The sequence below is a fragment of the Saccopteryx leptura genome, chromosome 1 (genome assembly GCF_036850995.1).
Source record: "Saccopteryx leptura isolate mSacLep1 chromosome 1, mSacLep1_pri_phased_curated, whole genome shotgun sequence".
Classification (NCBI taxonomy): Eukaryota; Metazoa; Chordata; class Mammalia; order Chiroptera; family Emballonuridae; genus Saccopteryx; species Saccopteryx leptura.
Genome location: NC_089503.1, coordinates 341635746 through 341658419, shown reverse-complemented (window position 1 = coordinate 341658419; position 22674 = coordinate 341635746). Strand labels below are relative to the sequence as shown.

Below are 22674 nucleotides of genomic sequence, written 5' to 3'. Positions count from 1 at the left end.
CAAAATAAAAGGAGGAAACAAACACGTAAAAAATATCTTGTTTTAATTTTTCTTGGAAGGAACTATAGTTGCACACAATTGAGTGTGGTTCACAAACAAAGGGACTAGAAACCTGTAGGTTTCTGTTATACAGGTGAGAATATTAAACTTAAAAGTCAAAGCAAGTTTGATTAAGTACAATCAAGTCAAAATCAAATAGTTATCGCCAAAGTATGTTTAAGTTCTAATCATACTAGAATATGACTGTAGTACTCTGATCTAATGCCATGGAGATATCAGGTACAGGCATATATCTCAGAGGTATTACGGGTTTGATTCCAAATCACTGGAATACGGCAAGTATTGCAATAAATCAAGCCATAATCTTTTGCCGGTGGAGGATCTTCCCTTTGTAAAAAACAAAAAACTAAAAAATCCACAACATCAATGAAAGTGAAGCACAATAAAGCTAAATGCAAGAAAATGAGATACGCCTATACAGAAAATTCAGGAAATACTTAATAGCACGTACAGCATTGCAAATGTTTTACCTTTCTGAGAAAAAAAATCTAATAGAAAAAAATATATAGTAAATGATGGTTTGTATCATTTAATAAATGATCCTATATTTCTTCACACAAAAAACATATTTACTATGTAAACTAAGTTCAGATTTTTTTTAATAGAAAATCTCAACATGCCTGGTTCTTATGTTTCTGTATTAAAGAAAGACCTTTGACCTTTTATGTAATTTGAGAATTCCACTGTTATTAGAGAGAAGAAAGTTTACCAGGGTGGCCCACTCTCAAAGGTCAAATGTGGGACCTTACAAGTTGAATGAGTGCTAACACAGGAGAGGCAAAACCTTATACTACCCATTTTAGGATTCCAGCTGGGACTCTACCCAGAAGACATTAACAAAAGAATAAGAGTTTATTAACACATACAGTGCACAATCACACAGGAGATAACCAATAGGGAGTCTGATTGAAAAAGCAATAGTTTACAACTGCTACTTACAGAGCATCTTTTAACAAAGAAATATACATCTGCTGAGAACTGACAGGACAAAAGAAAGCAGTTTTAGATTTTCAAGGGTGGTGAACTATGGGAAGGTAAATATATGGGAATAAACAAATGGAGTAAGATTTGTTTGCAGGTTCCTCTGGTCCTCAAAGATATTTATTTTGGGTTACATATCCTTGTTTCCTTTAGCTATATGCCTGGCTCTAAGGAATCCCTGATGAACTATTATGCTACTATTGGTATTTGAATATTATAGCACCAGGTGAAATCCATATGAGTCATTTCACTAGAATATTTTAAAGATGTACCCTTATCTTATTCTATTTTTTAAGCAAAATTTATACAAAAGCTTTATCCTCTAAGACTCTAAAAATCTATAGGCTGCAGTTTTTTAAGAAAGCAACATTAGTCTTTATTAACACTTAAAAGCATTATCCCTATTAGTAGGACTAATAAATACCATCTCATTCTTATTATGTATTACAATCATTATGTATAAATATATATGAACACGTGTATTATAAAAATACAGAAACTCCTTGGTGACTAAGTAATTTTGGAATAAATTCACAGAGTAAGTCACAGCATATATAAGTCATTTATATCTTAACTGCTCATTTACACCTGAACAAGTTTTTATTAAGCATACTAATAATTTTCAAACTTTCAAATCTGGTCGCATTATCTTATTTTCCTGAATTACAGTTGGGAAAAAGAAGCTAGCTGTTTCATTTATTTAATGCTACTATCTTCTGGATAATATTTGATAATACATGTATAGAAAACTAAAAGACCACAGGTGTCCCACAAGGAGACATTTATTTAATCTGTGTCATTGGTGTGTATTTACAAAACAGTTTAGCACTATAAACATTAGAAGTCTAAACATGGGTCACTGGGAAAAGTTTATACTCTACTACAATGATGCTAGTGTACTTCTACACAGGGCTGTTAGTGATGTCAATCAACTGGAGATAAGAGTTTATCAATTAATTTCTTGATAGCCATCATTTCCTGTTGATATGAACTATGCTTTCATAGGTTTTAAAGGTTACATTGGCTGGGTCTGCCAACGTTTTTAGCTTTTTGACAGTAAGAGAACCAATCATTAAGGGAATCAAAGGTCGCAATATCCACGGCACTGTAGAATAGAAATATCTCTATTAGTGCCAATGATAGGAACCTATAGATTCAAAAGCAATAACTGAGTCCAGGGAAGCTTGCTAGTTTCTGCTGTGTGATAAAATTTCTCCCTGAGAAAATAATTCTGCTTAAAGAAATACTGTTCTTTGCTCTTCCAAAGCTTTTATATTTTCTGCTGCTTATTTAATTCCCGGTTCATCTTCCTGCGAATCTTGTGAAAGCCTAATACTATCAAACTGAAAAGGCATAAACACATTCACATTTAATGTAATAGACACAAGAAGGTAAATATATTTGATATATGAATATCTGATATCTGCAAAGTGTTCTGCCCTTCTGTTAGATAAGACAAAGGTTCAAGATCCATCCAGTTCTAAATGTTATCACTAAATGTTGTTCTTGCTAAATGTTTAAATGTAGAACAGTATTTTGCAGACCAGCTGTAAACAGGATGAGCTTGACAAGAACCAAACCAGATCAATATAGCCAACTGGGAAGAAGAAATCAATGCATAATTGACCAAATGGTATTTATAGCAATGACTAAACCTCCCTTCAGGGAGACAGAGTTTTGGGTATGAATCCCGTCTCCTTTACTTGCTACAGGTATATAAACTACCTTGGGACAACCACATCTTGTCCTTGAATAAAACACCCTGAGGGGAAACCCCTTGAGTTTGGTAACACATCCATGACCTACTGTAGCTCCCTATCCAGGGAGAAAAATCACTGCACCAGTGTGGCCTTTTCGGTGGGAAGCAGAGTGGACATGTCATTGCTGGGTGGGAAGTGGAAAGGGGAGCAGCGCCTAGAGAGCACAATTTAAAGATCAAGGATCTAGACCAATGGTTTTCCATCTTTATCCCATAATAGAATAACTGGAGAGCTTTAAAAATCACTCTTGACTGTGCCAAGACTGGTTGCCTTACTTGGTCTGGGTTGTAGCTTTAGCACCAGGACATTTTACCCAAGGTCCCCAGATGATTCTAATTTTCAACCAAAGGTGAGAACTACTGGTCTAGAATAGTGGGTCTCAAACTTTTTGCTTACATAAGAATCAGTTGGAGGGCTTTTAAAACCAGCCCCCCACCCCAAGTCCCTGATTCAGTAAGTCTAGGTGCAGCTCATTAATATCCATTGCTAACAAGATTCCAGGTGATGCTGATGGTCAAGTTACCATATTTTAAGAACTAGTCTACAGCAACAACCATTAAACAGAAATATGTGAGCCATATATGTAATTTAAAGTTTTCTAGGTAGCCACAATTTTTTAAAAAATAAAAAGAAACAGGTGAAATTTATTTTTAAAATATTTTTTATTTAACCTAATATATCCAAAATATTATGCCAATATGTTGTCAATATAAAAATTACTAATGAGATGTTTTACTTCCTTTTCTCCAACTGGGTTTTTGAAACCTAGTGTGTATTTTACACTTATAGCACATCTCAATTTGAACACTAAATTTTTTATCAGAAATATTTGTTCTGTACTTAGATTTTATAAAACTTACAGTTGAAATAATACCCAATTGGATACAATTAGGACTCATATACCCAAATTATTGCAAAAACACTTAAAAATTTTCCAATAAGTTAGTTGAATATCCATTTCATATTTAAATAAAAATATTAAATTGAGTACTTCATTTGTGTTGGCCATATTTCAAGTGCTTAATAGCTATGTATGACCAGCTAGTGGCTATAAAATTAGCACAAATCTAACCAAGACATTTGGGTCCTTAATTAAATTTTTTAAGTGATTAATGGCCAAATATACATATTTATAATTTTTATGATATCCTCATAGGAATTGTTACATTACTTTCATAGTAATTCAAGTTATACTACCTTATTAGTCTTTCACTTATATAGTTATTTATAACTATAAATGTTATGCAACAAATTGATTTCCTTTACAATGCACTACTTCTTTTTTTAGTCAACCTACTTGTTTCATTCTCTAAACTATTTTATTAAAAGTTCACAAAGTCCTAGTTGATAACATAGCATATAGAATAAAACTCTAAAATAGTAAGACTGCATTTAAATAACAGTCCTCTGGAATTCAAACATCCAAATAACTATTGCTTTTCAAAAGATTTAGATTGAGAAATTTTGCACATATTCCTAACATTGCTGCCATTATTTGAAATGTGTGGTGTTTTTTCCCAATTCCTTGGAATTATTTCTTTTTTCATTCTAAGCACTGTAGCAAAATTGTCTGAGAATATAATTTTAGTTTCATACCCACGAGTACCAGGGAATAGGACTTTAATATCTGTTGGAAAGGCACAACTCAATACATAACAGATATGAAGTGTGGAATCAGATTGGCCAGGTTTACATCTCGTGCTACCACACTCTAGCTCTGTGTCTGTGGAAAATTTAATCTCTCAAGGCCTCATTACTCATCTGAAAAATGAGGATAAATATAGAACCTGACTTTTAGAGTAGTTATGGGGGGGATTTAAATAAGATAATATGTGTGTATTTATTTATTTAATAAAAGTTAATCGATCACCTACTGCATGCCAGACACCTGATCTAGGCACTAGAAGAACAGTATTGAAAAATACAAAGTCTTTGGCTTCTGGGAATTACGTTCTACTAAAACAATAAACAAGCTATACTCATATATCATATCATACTATACAATTGAGGATGAACAGTTTGCCACCCCAAAGTATTCTTTGGGATATTATTTTAAGCTAGTTATTTTTAAGAAACAGAAGGCTCGGAAGAAACTTTGACCTTCCCCTTAATTGCTTAATAGGAATTTAGATATAGAACCTGTTCTAGGAAGGGAGATATCAACATATTAGATAACTATAGTTTAATATAAACTAGTGTGTGATAGGGAATTGGGTAAAGCCCATTTAGTTCTCTCTGTGTCTCACTGTTAAAGATGTCCCAGAAAACATTTATTTACCAAACTTTAGCTTTTCTATTGCTTTCTTGCCCTTTGAAGTCCCAAACCACAACCCCATTTTTAGCTCAAAATGGTGCATAAGTCTCAGCTGCCCAATGCATCTTTGGGCCCCATATTCTTAGGGAACACTCACATGTTTATTCACAATAAATTTAGTACTTTCTCCTGTTAATGTGTCTCATAATAATTGGATTCTTTGTCGAGCCAAAAGAACTTAGAAAAGGAAAAGGAAAATAATTTTTCTCCCTCACACAACACAAAGTATTTAGAATAGTGCCTGTCACATCGTAAGCACTTAACAGATTTTATCCCTTTCCTTCAAAATCTAGTTCAGCATCATCTTGTGAAGGTATTCTTTATTTCCTCACTTGGCTATTTATTTAAAATATTTTTTGAACATTTACCATATGCTCCACCTCAGGCTTAGCACTAGTATACAGACATAGGCTTATGAAGAGAAACAGCCAATATACAGAAGGTAATTACAAAATGTGAAGTGTGAGAGAAATTATTGTGCACTTCAGCAATAAGTAACATGAAGATTGTTTTAAAATATTTATAATGTTTTTTAATTTTCCCCCTAATACTTGGGTTACTTTTCATTTAACTATTTGAAAGTATCTCTGAATGATAGAAGTATTTTTTCAGATGTAACTACAGATAGCTTCAGTAAAGACCTCAATTACATGTTTATAGCAGATTTTTTTTTCCCCCACTGGGAATATTCCCAGGAAGATTCCATCAACTCCAAAGCTGAAAGCACTCATTTAGACAAGCAATAGCTACTGTCCTTGTCAAAGGGGCATTAAAAAGTGGTTTAGAATCTAGACTCTGGAACCAGGTTTTCTGGGCTCCTGTTCCAGCTTTACCACCTCCAATTTGTGTTAGGAGGTTACTAACTTAGGCTAGTAACAAGGAGCAAATCACTGAAAAAAACGACATATTACAAAGCAAAAGCATTTGAGACTATTGGGACCATGAAGTGATTTAGTTGTAGTAAGAATACCATATTAAAAGTAATAGTGGACACTGAATACTGAAAGGATAGAGAATTTTTTTAATTTGGAAAAACATGCTCTGAAACTATTGATAGTTTGTTTCATTTTATAGTTCTGTAATGTTTGAAGTTATTATAGAGAGTATAAATTCTTTTATATTCAGAAAAAAAAACCCAAAATTTGGAATATACCCAGAGAAGGGGTGTATAATTAATTAAAGTAATAAATTGTAAAATTTTAGGAATCTCATCTTTTTTTTCTTTTGTTACAAAGTTAATCTGAGCTGACAATTTGGCATTATACCTCATTACCTTCCTCCAGCTTGGATAGCTCAAAGTCTTAGAGTGCTTGCCAGCGGTCACCGAAGCCAACCACATAATGCAACGCTGAGACTGGGAGAGTAAATTTCATAATCCCTCCGTCTGCCAAACACCTGTGTGGATCCACCCTCCTCTCCTTACTTTGGAAAGCTGGACTAAAAACAAACCAAAAAAGAATAAAATCTTAAGATAAAACTTAAATTTAAAAAACTTTGTAGAAATTTAACCATTTTCATAACAATTTAATTGAATTTACCATTTAACCCTAACTCACCTAAAGAATAGATTTTCATAATTTAGTTAATAAATAATTGATTTTCAAATATAACATGAGAAAAGAAATTCTGTAAATAAAGTAATTCTGTAAATGATAAGCTTTTTACTCCTCAGTCTCTGCTACATATTTTTAAAAATTAGATGTTTAGAAAATACATATCAAAAATGAATTTTTTCAAGTAAAGTTTTTCAATCATGAAAAAAAATGTTTCAAAAAACTACTTATTTCTCTTTAGAATGAAGAGCTAGTTATTGCTTTAAAATTGCCCTTAGCTTCTGTATTAAATTATTTGTCTTTGTACCTCTAACAGATATTATTAAAAATGGTGAATCAAAATTTACACACAAAAAGTCTTTATTAAGTGGCTTTATTTAATTTGAATTTTAAGAGTGAGAGTATTCTTTGTTTATGAGGATCAACTCAAAATACATCGACCTTATTAACTTGGAGCCCATGAGGTATCTGGTTAGCATCCAATGACCTGTCAAGAATACAACTAAGCCAGCATTAGGCACAACTATCAACCTGTAATGTCACCAGAAACTTGACATTTCAAATCTAGTTCTGAACTGAAGCTTCTAATGTACTGGCAGAGCTCTGGACACTCTGGTTTATGGGAGAGGGAGCACATGTGTGTGAAAGACTGTACTCAGGAGAGTTATACAAGAGATTCATTCATGACAGACGAAGAGACCCGACAGAAAGCACAAAGGCACAGTGGAAATGTGAAGTACTGAAATCAATTTTTCCATGGTAGTAAAAGCAAGACCAAATCGTTTTCCTAAAGACATGGTCCAGTTTTTGAAGGAAAATTGAGGAAACTTTGTGCAGGAGAAAATAATTGTATAGATTTGGTGTGAAAGTTATTGAGTCACTTTGGGCATTTGAGAATAATCAAGCTTTGGGTTCTGCTTTTTCATGCAAAACCATTTAATCAGTTCAAGGTTTCCAAGTTAGTGTAAGATTTATATTGATACAGAAACCACATATAATTGTTTATTTCCAGGCGGTTTATATTCAGATTTGGACATAGGTAATCTCTGCTAAAACCATAGGCAAAAAAAAAAAAAAAAAAAAAAAAAGGTTGGAACCTGACCAGGCAGTGGCGCAGTGAATAAAGCGTTGGCCTGGAATGCTGAGGACCCAGGTTCAAAACCCTGAGGTTACCAGCTTGAGTGTAGGCTCATCGGCTTGAGCACAGGGTCACTGGCTTGAGTATGGGATCATAGACATGACCCCATGGTCACTGGCTAGAGGCCAAAGATCGCTAGCTTGAAGCCCAAGGTTGCTGGCTTGAGCCCAAGGTATCTGGCTTGAACAAGGGGTCACTGGCTCAGCTGCAGCCCCCTGGTCAAGGTACATATTAGAAAGCAATCAATGAACAGCTAAGGCACTGCAACTATGAGTTGATGCTTCTCATTTCTCTCCCTTCCTGTCTGTCCCTGTCTTTCTCTCCTCTCAATCTCTCTAAACATTTTTTTAAATGTTGGAGGAAGTAGCCAATCATTTGCCTTATGCTTCCCCCACCCTCATCTCTCTACACCCCAGACTATGGTATCATCTGTAACTAACAGAATTGAAAAAATGAATTCTCAGAGTACTCTTCTCTCTTTACACTGTGCAACCTGCTCTATCATGCTGTTAAATTGGGCTTTAGAGAGACCTAAGATCATTACACCCCCACCATGGCCTCATCTGGTGGAGAATAAGGGCAAGGCAGAAATCAAGTTTTATCAAGTGAGCCAGAACTGCACAGGCAGTGATAATCCCCCAAACTCTTCACCCCTTACCTCACCTTTCTTCATCCTTTACTAAGCCACCCTTGATGCAATGGAAAAAACAAGGATCAAGAAATGGAAAAGCCCAGCTGAGCAGAAAAGGGCAAAGTTAGAGCAAAATTATAAAATCAGTCTGTTAAAAAGAGTTATAATGCCATTGAGCTCTTAGAATTCACTTCAGAAACAGCACTTGGTTTTTCAGAGAATCAAAACTGGGAAGTTTTCCAGGTCAAGTCTCAGAGACTTTGACTCACACTTTGACTTGTTTGCCCTGTCTACAGGGAAACTGGTACATAATTTTTGAAATTATATTACTTAATACACTATTAAATCACCTGGATTGTTATATATAGTTGTACTTGCAATTCTCCTGATACCATCTGTTGGAGAGACACTAAGTCTGTCTCATGAGAATAAAATAGTTTTTACCATAATATTTCCTCCAATATGTACATTTTCTTCATAAGCAGATCTGTGCATAGAAAAAGGTAAAAGGGCATAAGAACAAAGTCATTTAAATTTGAAATCTTATTGTGGTTTTGAACAATTAAAAGCTGTAGAGAGAGCAGCAAACATTACTTTAATTCTCTTTTACCTAAAGATCCCATTTTTTCATATGTGCTCTTTCCAGTTCCCATACTTCAAAGAAGATAATGTACTACATTTTTTCCAGAATTAACCACTTTAAAATCTCTATCAAACACAGGAAAGAGTTATTTCTTTCCTAAGTGATAAGGTCTAGTTCTGTTTAAGTTCCTTTTGTTTCCCAGATCTACTTATGACAAATTTTTATAATCATAATATTCTCACAGGAGGAAGAGCATTTAATAAACCCAGCCTAAAATTGAATGTCCCCTAGAGAGATGCTTTTTAGAAATCTACACATCATATGCCAGTTAGTTTAAATATAAATATTCTACCACATGCCACTTATTTCAAAACTGTTAATAATTACAGCAGATATAAATGTAAATGTATTTTATAAACATAGTAGTTTTTCTTTTCAGCTATCTCCTTATTTCTACAATTATTTAATGAAACTATCAAATCTAATAGTTTTACGAAGACATTGATAATATTTCTTTCTATTTAACTTATTAAAATGAATCTGAAGCAGAATGCTACAAAGAACTTGGAGGGAGAGAAGGTTGTTGGAGAACCACAAAACTAGGTAATTTTTTCTTTTTTAATGAGTCACCTGAAGTTTTACTAAGGATGGTTTTGCTGGAAATATGCTACTCTTAGTACGAAAGACATCTACCCTAAAGGCCATTATACTAACATTTAAATTATAACATCAGGGTTCTTAGCTGTAGATACGGTAGTTCTTCATGTACTCATTATCTACTGATGTGTAAGAAATTAACACAAAACTTTGTGGCCTACATTTAGCTCACAGATTTCGTGATTCAGGAATTCAGAGGCGGCTTAGCTGGGTACCTTGTCTCAAGGTCTCTCACAAGGCAAGTACTTCTAATTTCCACTGTGCTTTTGTGCTTTCTGTTGGGTCTCTTCATCTGTCATGAATGAATCTCTTGTATAAATCTCCTGAGTACAGTCTTTCATACAAATATGCTCCCTCTCCCATAAACCAGAGTATCCGGAGCTCTGGCAATACATTAGGGTCAAGGTGATGGCCAGGGCTGTTTTCATCGCAAGGCTCGACCAGGAGAGAATTAGATTCCAAGCTCACTGAGGTAGATGTTAGCAGGATTCAGCTCCTGATTGGCCTTGTTTGCTACATTTGGGCTATTTATTGAGCAAAGCATTCATGACAACTTGCTTCAATACAACAAGCAAGCAAGAAGAGCAAGAGAGAAAGAGGAGGAGCAAAATGGAAGTTGGTCTTTTATAACTGAATGTCAATAGTGACATCGCAGCACTTTTACCATATTCTGTTCTTCTGAAGCAAGTCACTGGGTTTAGTCCACACTCAAAAGAGATTGCACAAAATGTGTGAATATTAGGAGGCAGGTTTCTTTGAGAACCATTATAGAGACTACCCACCACACCTGATATGGGAAATTCTTTATAACTCTCTAGAACTTTTTCAGATAGCAACATTTTTGGATAACCATTTTCAACTCAGGAACTTTAGAAGAGGGTGTAAAGCAGTGGTGGGATTCAAATAATTTAATAACTGGTTCTCTGCCCTAATGACCGTTTTAAGTATAAAAAATAATATACTGAAAAGTAGTTTATTACTTCATGCATTTAATACTTAAATAAGAACAATAAATGAAGTACATAAAACTAAATTGTAATGAGTTTTAAAATATTAATGAAAAAACATTTAATTATACCTGTCAAAAAACAATAAAACTGTTATTTAAGATATTTCCAATGACAGTTTGTTACCTCCTGGTTGTTTGGCACTTTTTCTCTTTACATTATATGTTTGTTTACTGAAGTAACAAACACGAAAACACAAGGTAATTATAATGTAGTATTTCATCAAAGGTATAATGAGTTTTATTAAATGAATAAGTAAATATTTTAAGCATAGTTCCGTCAAAAATTTTTCACCTATGGATGGAATGAACATTACTACAGGTGCTTAGAATACACTGTCTGTTGTGCAGATGAACGTTAAAAAAGAGTAAGGAATGTAAATTTGTGGTTTCCATATTGGGTGGCTGCCAAGGCGCCCACCTTAGAGAGAACTCTGATTACAAGTGCCATTTTAACAACCTGTTCACTGAACTCAACAAAAAATTATATATCAGTTCTGCTGAACCAGTATGAACCAGCTGAATCCCACTACTGGTATAGGGGGTCAAATAAAGTGACAAAAAGTGAATAGATTTCAGGCATGGGAGCACACAATAGTGTATACACATGTATTATAAAATTGTTTATCTGAAATTTATGCTATTAACCAATGATACCTCAATAAATTTAATAAAAGAAGTTAGTAGGTTTAATTTTAATAAAACATTCTATTTTGTACTGTCAGTATTGAGGGGAAAATTGGGATGAAGTATACAACACCTTAAATCAGCCCTTTTGGTCTTGCATAAAAGATTTTAACATCAGGCCCTGGCTGGTTGGCTCAGTGGTAGAGCGTCAGCCTGGCATGCAGGAGTTCCGGGTTTGATTCCCGGCCAGGACACACAGGAGAAGCGCCCATCTGCTTCTCCACCCCTCCCCTCTCCTTCCTCTCTGTCTCTTCCCTTCCCACAGCCAAGGCTCCATTGGAGCAAAGTTGGCCTGGGCGCTGAGGATGGCTCTATGGCCTCTGCCTCAGGTGCTAGAATGGTTCTGGTTGCAACAGAGCAACGCCCCAGATGGGCAGAGCATCGCCCCCTGGTGGGTATGCCAGGTGGATCCCAGTCGGGTGCATGCAGGAGTCTGTCGGACTGCTCCCCCATTTACAACTTCAGAAAAATACAAAAAAAAATGATTTTAACATCAATGAAATAGACTTAGTTCATTCTAGCAAATATTTATCAAGCACTTGCAATGGGCTAGAGGCTGTGGAGGCAGAAATGAACAGGCAGTTCTGAGAAGTTTGCTGTCTGGGCTTAGAGAATACTTCTAGGAATCTCTCTGGGCTGGGTCAGGGAAATCCCCCTGGGACCATTCAAAACCTGGGCACACATTCATTGTGCTTACCTTCAAGTCATATCTACGTGTATCTCTTTCCTTCTTAATTGTAAGCTCTTTGAAAACAAGACCTACACTTTATTAGTTTTTGAATCCCCAGTGCTTGGGACTTCGCAGTCGCTGACCTGCACTCGAAGACCTAGGCTACTAACTATGTAGGGCAGGGGTCCCCAAACTACGGCCCACGGGCCACATGCGGCCCCCTGAGGCCGCACTTCCAGAAGGGGCACGTCTTTCATTGGTGGTCAGTGAGAGGAGCATAGTTCCCATTGATATACTGGTCAGTTTGTTGATTTAAATTTACTTGTTCTTTATTTTAAATATTGTATTTGTTTCCATTTTGGTTTTTTTACTTTAAAATAAGATATGTGCAGTGTGCATAGGGATTTGTTCATGTTTTTTTTTTATAGTCCGGCCCTCCAACGGTCTGAGGGGCAGTGAACTGGCCCCCTATGTAAAAATTTTGGGGACCCCTGATGTAGGGATTGCACATGGCCAGGACTTTCATTAACTTCCATCTTAAGCAGCGATTTTCAGAATGACATTTTCCTCTCAGGTTTCAGTCAAAATCATTGAATACCATTGACATGAGATCTGATATGATGTAAAAAATGTTTTTATCAAGATAATATTCATGCATTCCATGGAAAACTGGTTAGAAAAACATTGTCATGTTTTATCAAGGAAAAAAAATAATTTCTCTTCTCTGGCCCTTCCCTCTTTTCAACCCGAGCCTACATAACAGCTCTGTACACCATGTTCCTCCGCAGCTGAGATAAGATGTGGCCTGGAGAAATGGAGGAAAGAGGACCGTGTTACTAAGGTGATGATCTTTGCTTTTTGATTGCTTCACTGGCAAATTTTAGAAAAAGAACGCTTTTTTTATTAACTTTAATGGGGTGACATTAATAAATCAGGGTACATATGTTCAAAGAAAACATGTCCAGGTTATCTTGTCATTCAATTATGTTGCATACCCATCACCCAAAGTCAGATTGTCCTCCATCACTTTCTATCTTGTTTTCTTTGTGCTCCCCGCCCCCCATAACCACCACACTCTTGTCCATATCTCTTAGTCTCATGAAAAAGGACACTTTTAAGTTTTAAATTTCACAAAATAAAAAAAAAGTCATTCAAATGTCAGGTCTCAAGGGAAATAAAGGGATAGATAAAAGTTCAAATTGAACTAAACTTTTCAAGGTCAATGTGTACTATGTGTGTATTGTATCAAAAACTATTATATCATGTAACCATTTCTCCCTGAAAAAGGCCTAACTCTCTGCCCACACCCAGCAAAATGTTATTTTTATTCTAAATTTTTCTCAAAGGCAAATGCTTTCCCACACTCAGAAATGCACTCTTGGTCCTCTGAGTATTCATTTTATGCCAAATTTCAAAGTTTTAACTCTGGACTCTTTTGTTAGTTTTATAAATATGCACTATAGCAGAAAAGAATATTATTTTTTATGCTTAACTGACTCAAATAGTTCATCATTTCTATGAATTCTTGAGACATTGCTTTTAAACTAAGAACTAGAAGGAGAAATTCCACCGGAAAATCTTATTTTTTGAGAATATAACAACTATGAGGACATGGAATCAAGAGCCTGCATCCTTCTTGATTATTATATTGTTACAATACTAAATTAATATGTCACTATTGCCCAGGAAGGGTCAGGTTTAAATTAACACTTTCAAGGGGAATATCTAATAGCAATAGGGCTCTATCATTATCTTTATTCTTAAACATTCATCAACTTTTTAGATGAAAATGTAAAGGGCATATCATTTTTAACAAGTAATATGATAAGGATTTTTATAACATTTTATAATTATAAAATAGCTCATGCTTAATAGAGATCATTTAGAAAGCACAGCCAGGCTGGTCCGATGGTAGTGGGTTATCAGAACTTATTAACTTAGAAAGCACAGCTGGATATTATATACATAGTAGTATGACTTTTTTCTTCAGGGCAAATTACATATCTTGAATAATTTAGCATGACTCTAAAATAGTTTTATATTTGCTGGTTGTCCCTTTCATGGACCTATCAACATGATAACTAAATTTACGAATGACATGGAAATTAAAGAATAGTTTATATAGTAAAAAAGAGGTTTAAAATGAAAAAAAACTCTCCACTGGCTGGAAGAATTAGGTGAAATCAACAAGAGAAACAGTACCAAATGTAAATGCAAAGCTTTGGTACAGAAAGATTGTGAGTGCACAGGAAGGGAGCAGTGTGTTCGAATGGGAGTTTTTGTGGGAAAGACCTGGTACTTCCAGTTGATGACAAGTTAGAATTGAGTGATCGTTATTACAAATAAAAAAAAAATGCAGGTTTATGGAACATTAGTGAAGCACAGAAGCCCGATAAAGGGAAGTGATGTTCTTGCTTTATTCCACATGCTTCTGGCTATATCAGGAGTATTGTTTTCATTCTAGAGGCACGTTTAAAGACAACATTGATAAAACTGGAGTTTTCCCAGTTGAAATATTTTGTTGAAATCATGTTATATAAAAAATAATTGGAGGGACTGATGATAGTTAGCTTGAGGGAAAAAAATATAAGAAAAGACATGTTTGCTGCCTTCAGCAATTTAAATAGTTTTTCTCCGGGCTAATCCAGAGAGCATGTTGATAGGAGTATGAAATGGGCAACCACGAAATACAAAACGATTTGAGACCTGTGCTAAATTATTCAAGAAATATTTTTCGCCCTTAAAGGAAAGAAAAAGTCACACTGCTGTGGATGATCTCCACCTGTGTTTTCTAAGTTATCTGCATTAAATAGGATCTATTTTTATAATTAGGAAATTAGAATTAGAATTGTCATTCAGATTTAAGCTTAATTGACATGTCCTGAGCAATGTCAAACCTGAAGTAGACACCCAATAATTTATACCTAGCTGGATTTTAATTTTTTGTATAACAGGTATTATTATCTATTCACTTATTTTTTTCTTTTAACCTTTTTATTTACTTATTATTAGAATATCATTTCCCTGAGAATAAGTTCTCGTCTGCCTTACTCAATGTTATATACAGTACTTTGAACTGTGTTGCTATAATAATTTATTGAAAGAATTAATTTATACAGAGGCACATTTGGGTTTAACTGAAGAAATAATTTTTTTTGTATGTGGAGACAAGGGGGCTATTAATCATTGACTATATTTTACATTAACTAATCTTATTTTCACAGTTTGTCAATAGCTGGGTTTTTTTTAGATTTTATTTATTCATTTTTAGAGAGACAGGAGAGAGAGAGAGAGAGAGAGAGAGAGAGAGAGAGGAGCAGGAAGCATCAACTCCCATATGTGTCTTGACCAGGCAAGCCCAGGATTTTGAACCGGCGACCTCAGCGTTCCAGGTAGATGCTTTATCCATTGCGCCACCACAGGTCAGGCAATATATGCCAGGCATAGTCAAGGAAACCAAGGCTCAGAGAAGGTAAATAACTGTGCCCTACTTCACATTACTAGAACTGGGATTGTAATCCAACCTGTTTCTAAAACCAGTGAGCTTGTAGTATGCCATAAATGGAGCAAGGTTTTTATGAAGATGAACCTACCCACACTGGTGTACTTACACCAAGGCTAAATGATCATCCACTGAGGTGCTAAATTATGTTAAATAATGGATTCTTGAATTGAGTAGGATTTTGGAATAGATCCAGCCTTTAGATTGGGTGATTCCATGATAGAAGAAGCCCATTCACAATAGGAACAGATCTGTAACAGGATTTCTTTATTTTGGAAATAACCAAAGAAGAAAATCCTTTTCTAAAAGTATTACTTGGAACCCAAGAATGTGAACTTACATAATTGCTGAGTTGTTATACTTTAATCCTGTCTGGATGGTGTGGATGGTGCAATACAGAAAAGTATACTTGTATTTCTAATGCAATAGCTCCTTCCTAGAGTCCACAAGTAAAAAATAAAACCCCAAACTTTGAAACTATAGGATGGAAAGTTTTCAATAAGGTAAGCAAAATTATACAGTGATCGGGATGATAATCAGGATGATAATCGGATGACTGTCTAAACATAGCTTATACAAGGAACTCTGACAAGGAGCCAACCAGTGAAAAAAGAAACAGATATTGGCAATGTCCCAGGATCCATGCTTGGAAAGAATTAGTCTACCTGTTAAAGTATTAGCATTTATAGGATTAACTGCTACAAATTACTTCAATATGAAGTTATTTTGAAGCTACATATCATCTTGGATCTTGAATACAGTATTTAGAATCACGTCTGTGTTGTTTTTTTAATAATTGGTGAGAAATTCATTAACCAGAAATGTTTACATCAGGTGTTTGAAAGTAGTTACATTTGGATTTGTAAGCAAAAGATACTATGCAGAAAAGATTATTTATGACAGAGTGAAATAATAAACTATGGCTCCTAGAAGGTCATAAACAAACTAATTTTGTGAGAGATTTTTTCCCCCTCAAATCTTAAGTACTTCCCAATGTCTTAATTTTTGCTAATTCTTACTATTTTACCTTTTTTAATGCTCGTAAATAAGATTTTCCTAAATAATATCCTTAAAAGTCTATACAGAGGTCAGTAACTACTCATGTGAACTTAATAATCTTTAACTGATATTTCTTAATTGATATAAAGTTAATATCACAACATAAATGTGACTTGTATCCAAAGGAATCATGAAATGGTTCGAAGTGAAAAAGTCAAGCAAATTCAAGGCAAGGTAGATGGGAATTAAAACTGCATTTACAAAACTGGATTAAAAGAGTTTCTTTCAGCCTGACCAGGTGGTGAATAGAGTGTTGGCCTGGGATGCTGAGGACCCAAGTTCAAAACCCTGAGCTTACCTGCTTTAACATAGGCTCATCCAGCTTAAGCACGGGATCACAAACATGACCTGATGGTTGTTGGCTTGAGTCCAATGTCACTGGCTTGAGCCCAAGGTCTCTGGCTGGAGACCCCCAGTCAAGGCACATATGAGAAAGCAATCAATGAACAACTAACAACTAAGGCAACTATGAGTTGATGCTTCTCATCTTTCTCCCTTCCTGTCTGCCTGCCCTTGTCTGCCCCCTGCACTCTCTCTCTCTTTAAAAAAAAAGCTGCAATAAACATGGGGTGCATGTGTCTTTATGTACCATGTTTTTAAGTTTCGTGGGTATTAGGGGGATTGTGGTGGTTCTATTCTTAATTTTTTGAGGAACCACCATACTTTCTTCCATAATGGTTGTTCTAATTTACATTCCCACCAACAGTGAATGAGGGTTCCTTTTTCTCCACAACCTCTCCAGCACTTGTTATTACCTATCTTGTTGATAATAGCAGCATTGTTCATGGTGGCCAAGACATGGAAACAGCCAAAATGCCCTTCAGTAGAGGACTGGATAAAGAAGATGTGGTACATATATACAAAAGAATACTACTCAGCCATAAGAAATGATGACATAGTATCATTTACGACAACATGGATGGACCTTGATAAATATTATAGTGAGTGAAATAAGTAAATCAGAAAAAGCTAAGAACTGGATGATTCTATACATAGGTGGAACACAAAGTCGAGACTCATGGACATAGACAGGGATGCAGTGGTTACCGGGGGGAGGTAAGGGTGGAGAGGGAGAGGATGAGGGAAGGGGAGGGGCTTAAAGAGAAACAAAATATAGTGTGAAAGAGGATGATTTGACTTTGGGTGATGGGTATACAGCATAATCGACTGTCCAAATGATGTGGAGATGTTTTCTCTAAATCTATGTACTCTGGTTGACCAATATCGCCCTGTTAAATTTAATTATCTAAAAAGAAAGAGGCTTTCTCATATGTTCACCTGGCACATAGAATTTGGTTGGCATATTAGTTTTCTTCCATACTGTTTATTATATATTCAACTTCAGGAAAAGGAAATACATTTATATAGTTTTATCTTACATTATACTCTAGTCATGTCCCTTAAAATTGTAAGTTGAAATTTTGTAAACTAAATATCTGAAATGGATTATTGGAATTGGCTTTAGATGTATTTAGCAAATCATAACTTCTCATTTCTACACTGTGTAATCCTGAATTGTTTTAATTAAAATTTGCTTAAACAAATAAACCTTTTTAACTATTGAGTAATGTGGTCCTATCTGCTTGGCATAAAATTCAAAATAAAAAGGCAGTATATGACACCTTATTCAGACCAGTTATGAAATAAACTGCTAAAATTCATTCATTCTTCAGTGTCAATGTGGTAGAATCTAAAACCAGGTGTTCTATTATTCTGTTTTTGTTTTAATACCACACTACAGACTCTTGAATCAGAACGAATAAGTGCAGTTCATTTAAAATAATTATTTTTTCACATAAACACCCTCATTAAAGTTATTAAAATTGTACCATTTCTTGAAGTAACTTATCACTGTATAATTCCCAAGAGAAAACTGAGACAGAATTATTGAAAACAAGTAAAAATACATGACTGTAATTGTCATTGGAGAAAAAGCCCAGTCATACATAAAAGAGAACCTAGTATGTGGGAGAAAGCAGCTGCATGCCCACAGCTTAAGAATGTGGAATTCGTCATGGCTGGGGCTGCGGCAGCTTCACTTCAGACTAGGGCTAACTGCAGTATGCCAAGATCCTCTTTTTTTTGTTGTTTGTTTGTTTGTTTGTTTATTTTTTGTATTTTTCTGAAGCTGGAAACGGGGAGAGATAGTCAGACAGACTCCTGCATGCGCCCGACCGGGATCCACCCGGCACACCCACCAGGGGCGACGCTCTGCCCACCAGGGGGCGATGCTCTGCCCCTCCGGGGCCTCGCTCTGCCGCGACCAGAGCCACTCTAGCGCCTGGGGCAGAGGCCAAGGAGCCATCCGCAGCGCCCGGGCCATCTTTGCTCCAATGGAGCCTGGGCTGCGGGAGGGGAAGAGAGAGACAGAGGGGAAGGAGGGGGTGGGGGTGGAGAAGCAAATGGGCGCTTCTCCTATGTGCCTTGGCTGGGAATTGAACCCGGGTCCCCCGCACGCCAGGCTGATGCTCTACCGCTGAGCCAACCGGCCAGGGCGCCAAGATCCTCTTATTCTGCTGAAACACATTTGCCGAAATTATTATCTTGCCCCCCTTTGTTATATGCTAGTTTTCCTCTCCTCCTCTGTGTGATTCTTACGTATATAATTTATTGTAAGTAGAAGATGTAAGTTCTTTAAAAACATAAAACATATAAAATCATGTCTTTACATCAGAGAAATCATTAGAGGGTCGTGTTCTGATTTAGTCTTTTCATCATAGCCTTTGATTATTTCACTCTTCTGAGAGAAAGAGTGCATTAGCAACGTCAGGCAACAATAGGTTATTAATATTAAATGTCTTAAGAGTAAGCCAAATGTTTATAATTTCTGGTTTTAAAATTTGGCATTTTTTATTTGAGTTAATATAAAGAAGGTGATTGTTTACAAAAATCATTAACTTCCTGCAGATTACAACAGCAAGAGCATCTATAACAATCAAGAGCCTTGTAACAATGATAAACATTAGCACAACAGCTCCTATAATACCCACACAGCCGAAGCCCTATTTTTTGTTATGTTCTAGATTGTGGAGACCCGGCCACAACGCATTATGTGATCCATGAAGGAGACTGAAAAGCAAACCTGGTTTGTTGGGTATCTATTTTGTGTTAGGCATTTTGCTAGCCACTTTCACACACAGTATTTTATTTCATTCTCACTACCTTCCTGCAAAATTTGTTTAAGTATCCTTAAACTCCATTGATATTTCCTCCTTAAAGACTACCTAGGCCATAGACATCATATTTTGTAGTAGCAGTTTTGTTACAGATGAAATGATGATGAGATCGATTTGGCAGTGGCATTGTCCAATGTGGCAGTCACTAACCACATGTTGCTATTTAAATTTAAATCCGTTAAAATGAAAAATTCAATTCCACAGTCATACTAGCCGCACTTCAAGTGCAACTTTGGTTTTGATACCAGTATGTACATATATATTAATTTTTAATACAAATTTTTAGAAAACAAAAATAGTCAAAGAGTATCATAGTTTAACCTGAAAATATTTTTGGTTTTTTAAGATAAACCACCTGTTGCATAGTCTACTTAGGTAATCATCTAGTCATGTGGGCAAAGTGAAATGATTTAAACATAAAGGTAAATCTGGCCTTGGCCAGTTGGCTCAGTGGTAGAGCATCGGCTAGCATGTGGATGTCCTGGGTTGATTCCCAGTCAAGGCATATAGGAGAAGTGACCATCTACTTCTCTGCTCCTCCCCCTCTGCCTTCTCTCTCTCTCTCTCTCTTTCTATCTCTCTCTCTCTCTTCCCTTCCTACAGCCATGGTTTGATTGATTCAAGCGAGTTGCGCCCAGGGTGCTGAAGATGACTCTATGGCCTCCACCTCAGGTGCTAAAAATAGCTCAGTGGGGAGCAACAGAGCAATGCCCCAGATAGCCCCCCAGTAGGGGGCTTGCCAGGTGGACTGGGCACATATGGGAGTCTGTCTCTCCACCTCCTTCTCCTCTCACATAATACCAAAAAAAAAAAAAAAAAAAAAAAAAAAAGGTAAATCTGATTCCAACTATTCCTGACACTACTTCAATGCTACACATACCTATTTCCCAGTTTACCATGAAAACGTGAGAAGAAAAGAGGCAAAGTTTTTCTTCTTATCTAGGATCATTTTCTTCTGGAGCATCCTCTTCCTCTAGCTGAACATCAAAATAAAGCCTATCTACACTTGATATGATTGCCCGGAGTTCACTAATGGGCCCTTCCATTCATATTTGCATGCCAACCAAGGCCGTTCCCAGACCAAATCTACTCTGCAAGGATTTCCTAGAATTTATATTTTCTGAAAATTTCAGGGAATTAATTACCATGTCTCAACATTTTGCCAAAGTTGAACCACTATTAGTAAAAAAAAACTTTCTTCTTAAAGAGTAAATCCAATAGTTTGTAGAGACAAGTCTTTGGGGCAATTTTCTTTCCTTTCTCAGTGGCATCAGAAAGCATTTAGTTCCTTTATCAACAGAGTCCTAAAGAAGTCAAGAAATGTTGACTCTATCTATCCCTTGTTCCTAGCTAATTTCCTATTTATTCAGATGTGAAAAGAGATGGCTGATGGGGGAAGGTGGGCACAATAGGATGAATTGTAGGCTTCATTAGAACTAAAGGTACCTGACAATATATAGATATATTTATAAATTTATGGTGATTTATAATTTTCAAAAATGTTTTCAAGGTAATTCTTTTCATCCTTCCAACAGTCCTGTTGGGTAGGTTTTAATATTTGCCTATTTTCCAAAAACAAATAAAAAACAAGAAGCTTAGAGATACTCAGTGGTAATCAAAGCTTACAGAGTTGATGTCTACCTCTACTGTCTCTACTTGTCACTGCCATTCTCTGTAACCCATAGTGAATTGTGGTAGGGCTCAGAAAACTTGACTAAAACCACTCCAACCAAGGTCTCCCACAACTTCTCAAACCTTTCAGTTCTTATCTACCCAGAGTATTATCAGTACTTGACTTGGTGGGCCACACCCTCTTTGGTTTCTGGGGCACCACACTCCTGTGTTTTCTTGTTTGCTTAACTAGTCACCCTTTTAAGGACTCAGTTTACTCTACCTCAGGGCTTCCCAACTGGCAGGAAACAAAGATATTGATCATTTACTCCAGCAGGACCTGAAAGTACAGAACCTCTTAGCTGATGGCCACCATTAGAATTATTTTTATTCTGTGCTCCTGTGTGAATCATCAAGAAGTATGCTTCTGAAAGTGTGCCCCTCTGCTACCAGCAACACAAAGAACTCATTGCTCTGTTGAGTGGCTCTCTGTCTCCAAGCTCAGATTTCTCTCCTGAGCCCCAGAACTTATATCCAACTGTTTGCTAGAGTTGTAGTCCCCGCAGTCATTCCAGACTTTAAGACTCACCTGACCAGGGGGTGGTGCAGTGGATAGAGCATTGACCTGGGACCCTGAGGACCCAGGTTCGAAACCCTAAGGTCACCAGCTTGAGTTACAGGGTTCAAAAGCAACACAGTTCTGCTGACACCTTGATTTGGGATTAAAAGCCTCCAGAATTGTGAGAATAAATTTCTGTTAACTAAAGCCACTCAGTTTGTGGTTCTTTGTTCCAACAATTCTAGGAAATTAATATGGAAAGTAATAAAAAATTTCATCAAGCCCCTGATAGACACCCCTAAATCTCTTAATTTACCTTCAAGGTGCTATACAAATTCTATTTTCTTTGTATGCTGTGATATGTAAAAAGTTGAAAAGCACATTCTTTCACCCTTTCTGAAAATACTGGTTTCTTAAGAAGTTTTGTCCTTGGCCTTCTTTCCAGTCAACCCATTCTTGCTGAGTAATCTTATCAACTCAATTTATATCTGAATGTTGGTCATTCAGCTCTCTGTCTCCAAGCTCAGATTTCTCTCCTGAGCCCCAGAACTTATATCCAACTGTTTGCTAGAGTTGTAGTCCCCGCAGTCATTCCAGACTTTAAGACTCACCTGACCAGGGGGTGGTGCAGTGGATAGAGCATTGACCTGGGACACTGAGGACCCAGGTTCGAAACCCTAAGGTCACCAGCTTGAGTGCAGGGTTGCTGGCTTGAGTGTGGAATCTT

General features: G+C 36.2%; 1 pseudogene; it reads right to left on the bottom strand.

Annotated features, from left to right (window-relative positions):
- Positions 1 to 1965: 1965 nt before the first annotated feature.
- Positions 1966 to 22674, bottom strand: part of LOC136388431 (acyl-protein thioesterase 1-like) — a 43287-nt pseudogene continuing 22578 nt past the window's right edge.